Below are 14,642 nucleotides of genomic sequence, written 5' to 3'. Positions count from 1 at the left end.
AAACTGTAAGGTGAAATGAATCCTTTCCTCTCCAAGTCCCTTTTGGTCTTGGTGTGCTGTCACGGCAGTAGAAACCCTAACACATTTGTCCAGAATGAGTGAGGCCCTAGGCTTAGTAACCAGTACAGAAAAAAAAAATCTTTACTTAATCCTTCAGTTTCTGAAAGAAAATCTTGATATAAAATGCATCTTAAAGGAAGTGTTGTATTAAATTTTTCTTTTAAAATTCTTTTCCATATAGCTTTTCTACAAAATTCCCCATTGTCAGTTTTATTATATCCTGAATTGAAAATGTTTCTCTGTGTTCACACAAGTAAATAGAAAGATAAATTATTCAATAGATTAACACTTACAGAAAAAAATTTTTTTTGTTTTATCCTCTTGAGAGAAAAAAAACCCCAAAGTTTAAAGAAGTTTAAAGGTAAGAGGGCCTCACAAACCTTTATAGGATGTATAAATGATGGCGTTCTCTGTAGAATAATACAGCAGAATTCGTGATATTCTTAAATGCATGTGTCTACGTCCTTCTTTTAAAGCTCTAAAAACACATGCAGATGATTTTTCCTTGTCCTTAAAGAACAAGAAATAGTGTGGGTGATAGCAACGTTGAAAATCCTCAGCAATTGATTTACATTTATGTACTGCAATTCCCCCCTCCCATTCAAGATTTCCTTAAGTGTGATTAGAAATAGAGAAAGCAATGTACAATGTGGTCGGATGTTTCACGCTGTCCCCAGACTACCCTTGGCAGATGTGTTAACGATTTGTGCAACTGCTAAATAATCAGCAGTAGGGTGAAAGGGAGGAAATGGAAGCTTGTTTAATCCCCAAAGAGCCAACCAGCCACTAAATAATTAAGGTCACAGCAGATGAAAAATATGCCTAGCAAACCCCTCTGTTCATCCCTTTCATCATATAATGCAGAATGGATTGCACAGAGTAAGTCTCTCTACAAATGGTTCACAGTAGATGTACTAGCCTTTCAATGGAGACCCTAAGTGAATTAAATGGGCTGAGCACAGTGAAGAGAGTGTAGGCAATTACAGTAATGCTAAATAATTTTCCAGTACTGAGCCTCTTCAAAGACTCCCTTTGTGTTTTCCTTATTCCCATTTTAAAAAAATGGTAACATCATTTGTATAGAATTTTGTATATTGGTGCAAAATAAGTTTAATGTTGATACATTGGTATAGAATTCAAATTTAAGGTTATTCTTCACACTCATTATATATATTTCTATTCTAATATGAGGTATTGTACCCATACAACTCAATTATAATACAAGGCTTACTTTCAATACTTTGAAAGTACTATTGCAGGCTGTTTAGGATAATTAAGTAATACAAGCTAATTGTTAGTTGATCAAATCATAGTCATGTCAATTACTAGTCTACTTTCATCACAAGAATATACACCCTAGGTTTAACAGATAAATATGAGTCTATAAATATATAAGGAAAAATAAATAAGGTCTTCAAAAGCCTCAGAAACCTACACAACATGGCATTTAAAGATGTTTTTATTATTTTAAACATTCTTTGACAAGACAGGCTAAATCCTGGCAACACCCAGCCAACCTCAAAGAAGATGATGAGCATCAAAGAACCTCCTTTTGGAGATGGCTTCAAATGCACCAAACCAGCCACTGGACAAAATGTCCTCATTTTTGCCACAGACAGAATTCTGCCTAAAAATGGGCAAGCTTGGATGCAGGCAAAGTTGATGGCCAAACTCTGCCATGACAGCATAAGCAAGTCCTCAATAGTTCCTGCCTCACAAATATGTCTGTCAGATATATTGGGCCAGAAGGCTGAAGATAATGCCCCAACGTTATAGAGAGTGTTGGGTGACTATTCAGGCAGCAAACTGTCTCTGTCATCTTGTCATTTTGGAAGCTGCTAACCTGCACTTCTGGTTCATTCAGGTAATTAAGTTTTATTCCTTCTTAAGTCTCTGATGGGGCTGAAGACCAGATGGTTTAGTCTTACTATTAAGCTTAGTTGTTTAGGGGTTGAGATGTTTTTAGGTCTAGATAGATGTTTTAAGTTGATAGAGATGAGATATGCTAGATATTGATTTACATTCAGAATTTTAGACTCACCAAGATACTTCAAGGTTGCTAAATACAAATTGCCAAAACACTATAAGTGTAACATTTATATAATTTCTGATTGTTTCATGGTTCTTCTTGCTGTATGTATGTATGTATATATGTATGTATGTATGTATGTATGTATACATGCATACACATGTATATATGTGTAATAATATAATTTTTAAATGTATTAAGAATAAAAATAAAGACCATTCCCAAAGAAAATAAAAAATAAAAATAAAAAATAAATGGTAACAAATAGATTAACTACAACCACAGAAAGACTTTGACAATCATGCAAAGCTTCATAAGTAGCATATAAAGTTTTTTACCTTACCCAATTGTAATTCACAATTTTCTTAATGGACAGAGTTGCCTGTTGGGTATTTTATAGCCAGTCTTGCCCCTTTTGAATCTCTCTGAAATAGATAATTTTCATAAATAATCTAGGTGCTATTCTATTAAGAAAAAAATACCTAATAGATTTTCTAAAATATCCAAAATGTACATAAATGTGTGTTGGTGTCTGTGTCCTCCTGTGTGTGTGTGTGTGTGTGTGTGTGTGTGTGTGTGTGTGTCTTGTGATAGTCCCATTAAGCAGTCAGCAACATGAGGAGATAAAGTTCCCTGCCTTTTAAGTGTTATAGATTGAATATATGGAAGTTTCTTGCAGTTATCTCAAAAACTGATGTGAAATGACTAGTACTGCGTGGGGTGTGTGTGACTGCATATACACTTTCTTTCATTGTATTTTGTTTACTGAGAAAGGGTCTCACTACATAACTCTGGCTAGTCTAAAGTTGCTTCATTAACCAGGCTGGCCTCCATCTAACAGAGTTCTACCTGCCTTTGCCTCCCAATGCTGAGACTTGCACAACCAACCACACTGGGCCACCTACCTCATATTTATTCTCTTTGCACTAGCTTGCAGTTCTCTTGCATGTGCCCTGAGTCAGACTGCGAATTGTGTGTTACATTCTCCTCTATAGCTGAAGGGCAACAGAGGCTGCTACTTACCCACAGTAGGAGCAGAGCTAGAGAAAGGCAGGTGGAGGGCAGGGCATCCAAAACTGAAGTAGCAAGTGAAAACTTGAGAGTGAGTGTCCCCTCACTTTCACCCCTTAGGGAATGCAGTTGCCTATCCTGACCTATGCTCTGCTCCCGAGCTTCAGTTTTCTTTTCCATCTCTAGTAACAGAATGCCACTGGGTTTTAGTCTGGAGACCACGCCCACTAATTTTAGTCCAGATCCATGTATATGTGGCTGTCATCAAATGGAAAAGGAGCAGAGAGTGAATGTAATTTCTTTGTTGCATCTTTTTTGAAAGTTTTGTTTAACTCCTGGGCTCTCTGCCCCTTTTGGTGTAAGTAACTGAAGATTGTGTGGATAAACTCTTGAGGTGGTACAAATGAGGACATCTTGCCCAATGGCTTGTTTCTACACAGATAGAATTCTGACTAAAAAAGGGCAAGCTTGGATTCAGGCAGAGTCGACAGCCAAACTCTGCCAAGACAGGGTAAGCAAGTCCTCAATTGTTCCTGCCTCACAAATATGTCTGTCAGATATATTGGGCCAGAAAGCCAAAGATGATGTTCCAATGTTATAGAGAGTTTTGGGTGACTGATCAGGCAGCAACCTGTCTGTCATCTCATATGGAAAGCTACTAACTTGCACTCTTGGTAAACTCAGGTAATTAACTTTATTCCTTCTCAAGTCTCTGTTGGGGTTGAAGACCAGATAGTTTAGTTTTACAATTAAGCTTAGTTGCTTAAGGGTTAAGATGTTTTGGGGTCTAGATAAATGTTTTAAGTTGATAATGGAGAGATATGATAGATATTGATTAACATTCAGAATTTTAGATGCACCAAGATAGGAAAGATGTTTTCTTCATGGTTGCCAAATGCAAATAGCCAAAACACTAAGAATGTAACATTTATATAATTCCTGATTGTGTCATGGTTCTTCTTCCTGAAGGTAGTTTATTGTATATGTGTGTAATAATATAAATGTATATATAAAAATAAAAAATATTTAATAAAAATATCTGGAGGTGGTGTCACAATAAAACAGAGGAAATTGGGGTCCTTGGAGGAATCTGCAGAACAGATTACTTTCCTGCCTTAAGCTGCAGCCTGTATGAGAGAAAGAACTTTATTATATGTACTTTTTTTTTCTTTTTTCGAGAAAGGGTTTCTCTGTGTAGCCTTGGCTGTTCTGGACTCACTTTGTAGAACAGCCTGGCTTCGAACTCACAGCAATCCTCCTGCCTCTGCTTCCGGAGTGCTGGGATTAAAGGCGTGTGCCACCATGCCTGGCTATATTTACTTTTGATTTACTATTTTTTGGAGTGTTACTGGCTCTAGCACACAATGGTAATTAGATCTGTTCTTTCTCAAAAATTTGAATTGTAAGTAGACTGAAAACAATGAGGGAGACCAGTTGGAGTAAATTTCAGTGACTGACCAGACTCTAAGAAACCCAGAATCCTGGACCACCTGCTCCAGAATGCTACTTTAGTTCCGATTAATTCCCAAATTTACAAAAGTTCAAATGATTTTGTGACACAACTGTTATCTTTTCAACAAGCCCTGTTTGTTTAATTTTGCCAGGATTCATTTTGCAATTTGGAGCAATGTGTATTCATACTTTTTCATGTTTAAGAGTATTTCCCAATGTTATATTTTCTAGTACTGAAACTACTGAGTCAAAGCTCTTGGTAGGTGTTCTGTCTTTTGATTTAAATCTCTTTCTACGTAATCACAGAGGCAAAACTATGCAGAAAAGTTCCTCATACCTTCTGGAGGTGGCAAAAGTAATCCTTTTCAACACATGGTGGGCATTTTAGAACAAGAAAAGTGAGGTACTTTTTTATGCATCTGGCCTATGGTGGTGGTGAAGAGCTATTGTAATTGTTACAGTGAAATAATTATGCCCAGGTCTTTTAGTAAAACTACATTGCCAACTTAAACATTAGGACCATAGCTTTATCTCCAATACAGAGCTGGACATGTGTGTGTGTGTGTGTGTGTGTGTGTGTGTGTGTGTGTGTGTGTATACAGTGTGGCCGTGTTGGCAGGGGTGGAATGAAGGGAAGCTAGAGTGACAAAGGACACAGAGGACAGAGCCGGGTGTGGTGGCGCACGCCTTTAATCCCAGCACTCCAGAGGCAGAGGCAGGCAGATCGCTGTGAGTTCAAGGCCAGCCTGGCCTACAAAGTGAGTCCAGGACAGCCAAGATAACACAGAGAAACCCTGTCTCGAAAAAACAAAACAAAACAAAACCAACCAACAAACGAAAGGATACAGAGGACAGAACTGGAATAGGAATGCTCACCTCCCAGCGACTCACAAAGCTCAAGCTCTGACTGCAGCCATGGTGGGTGTCACAGATTCTTCTCCTATTGTTTCCACCCTAATTGGTAGTTTCTTTTACAAATTAAAAGTAAGTTGTTCCATTTACTGTGTACTTAAGCTCACTGTTCTGCTTTGGAGGTCCAGCTGCTAACAATGAACTCAGCCATGCATTTTAATACACATATGTTTGAAATCTGTTTCATTCTTTCCTTTAACTTAGCCTGGAGACTTCTGTTAAACATCGTGACTGGAGCATTATCATGACCAAGGGGTGTTAAGTACAAAACCAAGACAGAGGTTGAGTCTGACACGTTATTTCTTTTTTTTATAAGAGTATAAGCTGAGGCATGGTGACACATGCTTGTGCTTCCAATTCTTAGATGACAGCAGCAGAGGGATGAGGGGTTCAAGGCCATCCGCTGTTATGTCGCCAGTTGGAGACTAGCCTGGGTTACCAGAGGCCTTGTCTCAACAACACCACCAAAAATAATAGCAAAAAAACCCAAATCATCAAGAAGATAAAAAGCTCATCTTTCACTCACTGAAGCTTACTTCCTTTGGGAAGATCTTAATTACTATTGTCCAAGAGTAGTTTTGTAATGTGAAACATTTAATTTGCTTATTGGCAATATAGTGACTGTAGCCTGTATTAAATAAAAAACATACTTATGAATTTTCATGACCGCCAAGTCAACCACATTCTAAAATCATTAGCAGTACTACTTAGTTTAATGAATTTAGTCTTTTTTATATTTAATTTAAAACTTTAATCTGCTTACAAAGAAACTAAGAATGCATTACTTTTCCTATAAGCATAAAGATTTCTATTTCTTTACTGCATAGACTTAGCCAAGGATTATCAGGTTATACTTTTTTCAGGGGATGATAAAAATATGGCCTCCAAAAACCACAAAGGATTTTCTTTTGTTCATTTCATGTGTGCATGTGCACGCATACACCTGCCCCATGGTGGTTTGGGGATCAGAGGAGCACACTTGTGAACTAGGTCTCTCCTGCAACCTTATAAGATCCTCCAACCAAGCTCAAGTCCACTTGCAAGTAGCCACTGATCCATCTCACCAGCCTCAAAGATTTTTTAAAAGAGGCTTATTTATAGAGTTTTAACTAACAGTACACATTATATTCTATGAAATCTAAAAAGAAAGGATCTGTCCTATGTATCGCCCAGTATTTATCAAGTAAGGTACATCTATTAAGCACTTGCTATATAACAGGCAGCAAGTAAAGCAAAGGATTTTTTTTAAAGCCCTGTTTCCATAGTGTTTATAATCTAGTAAAGAAAAAAAAAAGACAGTAAATACAATAATTTGTATGTCTACCCACATTCATATGCATCCTATATAAGTTACTTTTCTATCTCTGTGATAAACTATCAAGGCAACTTACAGAAGGAAGAATTTGTTTGGGCATATGATTCCATTATAGCTTGGAAGGCATGGCAGCAGACAGGCATGGACGGCAGAACAGGAAGCTGAATGCTCACACCATCAACCGTAAACTCAAAGCAGAGGGAGAGAACTGGAAGTGAGACCCCCAAATCCTGCCCCCCAACCCACCGCCATGGACTTTCACCAACAAAGCCTCACCTCCTAAACCTTCCCAAACAGCGCCACCAACTGGACCAAGTGTGCACATGCCTGAGCCTATGAGGGCCGTTCTCATTCAGACCGCCCCACATCCATACACAAGGTATAAGTCAGGTGGTGTTAAAAGTTATGAAGAAAAATAAATCAAGGTGTAAAACTATCCACCAGATTGTGTGGAGTCTTTATTCTTAGGGATTATTTAATTTTAATATAATGTAAGCACTGTGATCATTGTGATGATTTTTGTTAGCTTGATACGAACTAGGGTCACCTGGGAGTAAGGAATCACGATTGGTATTTGTTGGCGTTAGACTGGCCTGTGAGGCATTTCCTCGACTACTAATTTATATAGGAAGGCCCAGTTCTGCTGTGGGTGGCACTGCTTTTGGGAAAGGAGTCCTGGGTTGTATAAGAAAGCAAGCCACAGGAAACAAGGCAATAAGCCTCATTCCTCTGTGGTCTCTGTTCTGTCTCTGAGTTCCTTCCTTGAGTTCCTGCCCTGACTCCCTTCAAAAATGGACTGTGCTGTGAAGTGTAAGCCAAACCAACTCTTTCCCCTCCTGCTTTGTTTGGTCATTGGTTTTTATCACAACAATAGAGAGTAAATTAAGAAAAACATCATAATAATAGTTCTAATAACCAGATCCAGCGAAATATCTACCAAATTTAATAGCTATGCACACACATGTACAAATTTCAGACACTATATGATTTGTATTTGAGCTGCTGAAGAATTGCCTGTGTATGCAAAGAAAGATTTGCCAATATGTGGATTATTAAATGATGGTAAGTAAATATTTAATCTTTGATAATGGATGTCATTTGCTAATAAACAAGTCGTATTCTTAACATTTTACTTGTAAATATGTTTAGGTCTCTGAACACATTGTTTTCTGCAGAAACAGTATGATACTTAGATATCCAAGTTTAGTATTAGCTAAAATGAAGTGTACACAATCTTTATGAAGTAGGATGAGTTCTTTCTCTTTATCTGAAAACTGGTTATAAAGAAAGACAAAGTAATGGAGAAGTCTTTCCTATGCTTGTAAATAATCAAAGAAGAAGGAAAAAGTCTGTTTCAAAGCGAGAAAATTACCTCGTAGCATTATTTGAAGCAACAGTTGGGAAAAAAACTTGATGTCCAGGATCAGGAAAAGGAAAAATAAATTACATTTAGAAGATTTTAAAAAACTACTACAAAGAACAGTTCTAAAGTCTTTTTTTTAAAACATAAACACTTTAAAAGAATGTTTTATAAGAAGAAAAACATGTATAAAGGAGAAAAAAAGAACCAGTGCCAAGACTATACAATGTCATATAAGATTTTCTGTTAACTTTTAAAATTAAAAAGTATTATCTATAAGTGCTAAGAACAGTGTACTTTAACCTTCTTTATAATTTTACAATTTCTAACACCTGAGTTGTTGTTTTCCTGATATCTGTGGTGTTTTACAGTATGTCGGTTGCATAGGAAAAAGCAGCTCTGGGACTGTGGTTCAGTGGTAGTGTTTGGCTTGCATGGAAGCATCCTGGGTCTCCAGTATAGCAAAAAAGATAAATGGTTCTACAATAACTGTGTTGATAATTTTTAAAGGATATATGTGAAAAATTATATTCCTAAGGAGGAAAAAACTACTGAAAAATAAGTGTTTATCTTAATCTTCCTTGAATAAAAATAAAACAAAAAACCACCATTATAGCAAGGACATTATGAGCAGAAATGTGTGGTGACCCTGAGTTCCTACTATTAAATTTTCTTGGGTGCCCCCCCTTTTTGATTGGCTAACAACTGATGTTATTCATGGACCAAGTCCTTCTGTACTACAAGGCAGATGTGCAAACATCCTCCATAGAGAACCTTGGGCGTTCTTCTGTCTTTCCCTTCCTACACTTGCACATCGTCTGCACACTCCTTTTGTCCTGCACTAGCTTCCTTCCGGCTACATCCAGGTGGTCCTGAAATGGCAAGGAGACCTGGGGGAAGGACGAGGGGGGGACAAAATGTTCAGTGTTTCAAGGAAAACTAGAGGCAGAACCCTGTTGAATATTGTCTGGGAATTTAGAAGTAAAAAGCATTTGATTCTGGTGTGAAGTGCCTGTTGCTACACCTTGCTGATGGTGACGGTTCACATGGAACGTGTGAGCGTGCTTCTGTGTTTCTCAGAAGCAAAACCCTTCCTCCTTGACTGGTGCCTGACCTTACATGAGTCCCACTGCATTATGAAACTCATAATCACCACATGTTGGTTTGAGGTTTTCTTTAAACAAAATTTAAGAAGCCTTGCAAGCCTATTCTTTTGTAAGCTGGTGGGCAGCTTTCTAAAAAATGTGAGACTCACTAGATTGCTCTCTTCAAAATATTGAGAAACCCGTGGTGTCCGTGGAATTCTCTTACTATCTCTTTGAGATGCAAAAAAGGTGAGATGGCAGCAAAATGAGTAATCCCAGCAAAGATAAAAGTTTTAGGTACTGCACAGAACTTCAGAGAAAACTTTTGGGGGATCAGGACAAGAGTGGGATTCAAAGTCCCTCTTAGCATCTAAGAAATGCTGTCCTAAAGCCAAATTTCTCCTTTTGTGTCCCTGGTTGTGAAGTTTCAAATAGTACGTAAATGTTAAAGTGCTGTTAGAACCGATAGGAGAGTTTGTAGAACTAGCAAGGGGAAGCATCACATGCTTAGGGACATGGCGTCATCGAGTAAGAACAGAACAATCATGGGCCTTGTAGGCCTTCCTCCACGCCCACACAACGCAGGAGGAGAATGTTAGAGGTTATGAAGCCCACGGGCTGCTTTCTCACTGCAAATGCTGCCTATGGGCTATTTGAACATTTTTACTCTTTTCAACTTCCCTCAGGGTTTCCTAGAGTTTAATCCAATAAAGATCAAGTCATTTGCATCTGCAGCAAAACATTCGTCAGTTTACATAAAACACTTTAGTTTTCATGAGTCATACCTTGACCAAGCTGTCTATCCCTTAAAGGATTGCTTTGCTATTTTAAACTCGACTGTGATACCCACAATACAGTCTGATCTTACGAAATGGGACTTAGAGGAGGTCAGTTAGTATCTAAGGCCCCTTGGTAGGTGGCAGAGGTATGATGCAAGCCAGAATTTACCCAACAACCTTTGTGTCTTGACACTGAGTCTTTGCAGTCTCTTTGGATACTTAGGATAGTCCAAGTTTTAAAAAAAAATTTTTGTGTGTGTGTGTGTGTGTGTGTGTGTGTGTGTGTGTGAATATGAGTACAGTGTATATCTGTATGATAAAGCAAGAATACATATGTGGAGATCAGCAGACAATCACAGTTATCAGTTCTCACCTTCAATCTGTTTGTCCGAGTCTCCTGCTCGCCACTGCTTACACCAGGCTGGCTGGTCCATGACCTTCCGGGGATTCTCCTATCCCTGCCTTCCATCTTGGTGGCAATGCTGGACTTACCTATTCCCACTATGGCGCCTGACAACGCGAACTCAACTCCTTACACTTTTGTGCAAATGCTTTACTCACTGAGCCATCTCCCCAGACTCTAAAGGCACAAGTTTAACCACTAGTTGCTAATGTGTCCTCACAATCCCGTCTTAGAAGTGTGATTCAGACAGATCTTCAGACAGAGTCTTATTCCATGGAGACACAGACCAAGGGCCAGTTCAAAGCTTGACTGCAAACAGGCTTCTTGCACTGAAACACGTGACCCCCCCCGCCCCGCCCCCCTTGCTCTTCATTGGTCTTGTGCCCTTAGACTGTGGTGAGAACAAATGAGTTAATGTGCTGCCAGGCTGGTAAATAGTAAGCTATTGGTGTGTTGCCAACTCCCTCCCCTCCCCCTCGAGACAATCGCTTGTATGAATTTGTGCAACGTAGCAGCATTTTTCTTACGTTCAATGACTAAAACTTGGGGGCTGAACTTAGTTCTCAGACTAGCATTTCATCGTGCTCAATTCCAGCACGCTTCTGACACTCACATTTTTCATTTTCTACCATTTTCTATTCATTTTCTTCCTTCTCTACATTGCTTGGGCTAATCATTTGCCCAGATCACTAAAACTGATGCTGTGCTCTCAGCATCCCAGGACACTTGTATAGATTACAGACAGTCTGCAGTAAAACCTCTAATTGTTTTCAGGAGTTTGGGATCACTCAGGTTTTTATCAGGATTTAGTAGTTTTCTGCCAATCAATAGTGACCTTTGAATGCCCCATTGTACACAAGGGCACTGGCTCTCATTAAGCGTGTATTTGCATTTATTTTCACCAGCTCACTCAGGGCCTCCTGTGTGTTAGTGGGATGCTAAAAGGCTAGGGATAGAAAACAAGCCAGGCACAGTCCCAGCCTCCCCAGGAGCTGTCACTATCAGCTCCTAACCACGTCACTCACTGTCACTGTGTTAACTGTACCAGTTAGCTGTAGTCCGAGGACAGGAAGTAGTCTTTGTGGCTCAGACAGCACTAGAATATAACCTTGATCCACAGCTTCTAAAACGATCCTGGATTTTGTAGGGCCATTCTAGTCCAGTCAGAGAATGAGGTACTAACACAGCGTTCCTGTGTCCTCCATTACAGGGCCTGCTGTCCCTCTCCAACCGCCCTGAGCCTTTCTGTGTATTCACACAGGCCTTCTCCTGTGCTCATAAACACAATCATCTGGCTGACTGCATCTCATCCTCTGCTCCTCTCCTCCTCTGCACGAGGAATCGGCTCTCCAGACCTTAATGCAGATGTTTGATATATCCGTGATCAAGTTGTGGAAGACAGCCTGACTGAGAATAAAGGCTGATATATGCAGCTTCCGGGTGTGTATAAGCTGTGTGATGAAAAAAAGCTTTGTATTGGCTTGCTATGCTTTCTTCCTAGAATTCATCCAGGGGTATATGGGCTGCTGTAAGTGCAAACAAGGTTCCACTTACTATGTAATTCTTCCAAGGCCTTGGCAGGACCCTGAAATATGCCCACACATGTCTGCATTTTGTTGTAAGGACACTTTGCTCTGCATACTTAAAAAAAACTCTATATAAAAAATGTACAAGATTAATTACACTATATGTCTACTCTGAAAAGATACATTTGTTCAGCAACATGATCAGGCTACGGCATTTAGCAATCCACAATATAGGTCAAAAAGTCTGCATTAAGGCCTTAACTGGGATGCTGTATAGTTGCCTCAGAACATAAGTGACAATGCCTTGTTATGATCCACCCCAAATACAGTCCTTCAGATTTTTTTTTTGGACCAAACACAGAAGCATTGTCTAAAATGTGTCTTCTTTGTAGCAGCTAGGCCCTGCTAGAACTGTGTTTGGCTGACATCAGAAGTTTGTTGCAACTTGGAGTTTCCCTGCGACTTCTCGGCTCTCATATGCTGAGCTGTTTCCTGGGGTTAACTAAAACCTTCCACCGTCACAGACGCTGGTGCTGCTGGACCACCCTGGCCTGTGAATTAGCAAAGATTTGGCCTCTACGGTGGGAACAGCCAGATTGTCTGCCCCCAAGGCTTCCTCCCTTCACACATTTAATAATTTCAACTACCAAAAGCAGAATACCTTCCACCCCTCTAAAAGGGCTTCCATCATTATCGGATCCATTACAGCCATCCAACTGCCGCCCAATCCACCACCATGGCGGCCATCAAAACCACCTTGACCACTGAAGTTTCCTCCATGACCAAAATTATCATTGCCACCCAAACCACACCCACACCCACACCCACACCCACCACCATTTCCAGATCCACTTTTACCTCTTTGGCTCGATGAAGTACTAGGCATCTCTTGTTTCCATGGTGGTTTCTCTGACTTCACAGTTGGGAGCGTTCAGAACATGGCATTTCTGAATGACTGTCTTATCCTCGGAGTCACCGACATCGAAGGTGGCACTAGCAAAGCCCCTCTTATGATTTCAACCACTTCAACGTCACCTGGGAAGCAGGTGACAGTCTCCAGTATCTTCTTCAATACCAAGACCTTTTTCACAAGGAAGAAGACACCTGGTCTTTGAGAATTTTCTCTTTACACAGCTCTGTTTGGTTACCACATGGGACCTGGCATTCACAGCTGCATCGCCTTTTTCACCATGGCAAAAGGGACAAACCCAAAGTCATAGAGGACCTGGTGTTTGGATCTCCCATGATCTCCCAGTCGATAAGTATTCCTTGATACTCAAAATGGTGCCTTGGACCGTCATTATTTGTTTCAAAGCTCAGTGCTCTGAGGAACAGCTTTTACAGCCAGATTTTGCAAAGGAAATAGACCCGGGTAGCAGATGTGGAATTTGCCTTCAGTATCTAAATTTTGTAGTGGTTTGTCATATAGTTATATGGATCTTAGCAAAATTTTATATTTATAAAGGATAATTTTTTAAAAATTGTACCGTATCATACTTGTTCACAATGCACTGTGATCGCACCAACTCCCCAAATGACCCTCTCTCCTTCTGGATAAGACAGTATTGTGCATGCATGCTTGTCTGCTCTCACCACAATTCTTCCGCCAACTGTTTCTTTAGGCTGAAACCAGAGCTGAGATGGAATAAAACTGGACGTGCTCCAAACTGAGGTACTTAGAAGTTTTAAAGTGTCATCTCGAAATGGTGTCTTCTTCCGTATTTAAAACTTTACTTTAAGCAAACTAATTATTTAGACAAAACACTTGAAAATATAAAGGAAGGTTTTTTTCTCCTATATATCCAGGAGATTGTTGCATTTATAAATTTTTACTGGTTTTATCACAGGAAAAATAGGAGAAAGACAAAGTCACACAAAGTATCGCTAACCCACAATAATTGGTCACATCTGAACATTTCCTTCCAGTTTCTTTGGAATTATGTATTTTATATACTATCAGTGTATATAATAAAGTCTTTTAAAATATGAAATGCATGTATCTTATGGAATAAATTTTGGAAAAACCGATTGTCTTAGCATTGCTGTGAAGAGACACCATGTCCACAACAACTCTCATAAAAGAAAACACTTAACTGGGGCTGGCTCACAGTTTCAGAGGTTTAGTCCATAGTCATCATGGTGGCGAGCAGGCAGACCTGGTGCTAGTGAGCAGCTGATAGTTCTACATCCAGACTGACAGGCAGCACGAAGAGAAAGACGCTGGGCTTGGCTTGAGCATTTGAAATTCCAAATCCCACCCCCCAGTGACACACTTCCTCCCTCAAGGCCACGCCCACCCCAGCAAGGCCACACCTTCTACTTACTTCCTACTTGCCTATCACCTTTCTATGCCTCTTGGTTTCTAATCAGGACAGACATTGATTTTATAATTCCTAACATAAATTAGACCTACTAATACTGCCAGGAATAAATGATACTAACAACAAAGTAATGGGACTCTCCCTGACCATGGGCTTTACGATCTCTTACTCCTAAAGTGTTTTCAAAGAGGAAGCCTCACTGTGTCCCAGAAATAATTTCACCTCTAGGAGTTAGAAAAAAGGTTCTTTCATGTGAAAGATTCCAAAACCTTTTTTGTAGCCTTGGCTGTTCTGGACTCACTTTGTAGACCAGGCTGGCCTCGAACTCACAGCGATCCGCCCAACTCTGCCTCCCGAGTGCTGGGATTAAAGGCGTGCGCCACCACGCC

The 14,642-nt window shown here is 39.8% G+C and overlaps 1 long non-coding RNA gene across 3 annotated transcripts in view; it reads right to left on the bottom strand.

Moving 5' to 3' along the window:
- Window positions 1-10,730, bottom strand: part of LOC311582284 — a 34,928-nt gene extending 24,198 nt beyond the window's left edge. For all 3 annotated transcript variants that reach the window (XR_014774069.1, XR_014774070.1, XR_014774071.1), the window contains exon 1: window positions 10,377-10,730. This is a non-coding gene — a long non-coding RNA (uncharacterized lncRNA). The remainder of the gene's footprint in view (window positions 1-10,376) is intronic.
- Between the last annotated feature and the right edge of the window lie 3,912 nt (window positions 10,731-14,642).

Source organism: Acomys minous, assembly GCF_964271855.1.
Source record: "Acomys minous genome assembly, chromosome: 14".
In the NCBI taxonomy this organism is placed as follows: Eukaryota; Metazoa; Chordata; class Mammalia; order Rodentia; family Muridae; genus Acomys; species Acomys minous.
This window is presented reverse-complemented; position numbering and strand designations above follow the sequence as displayed.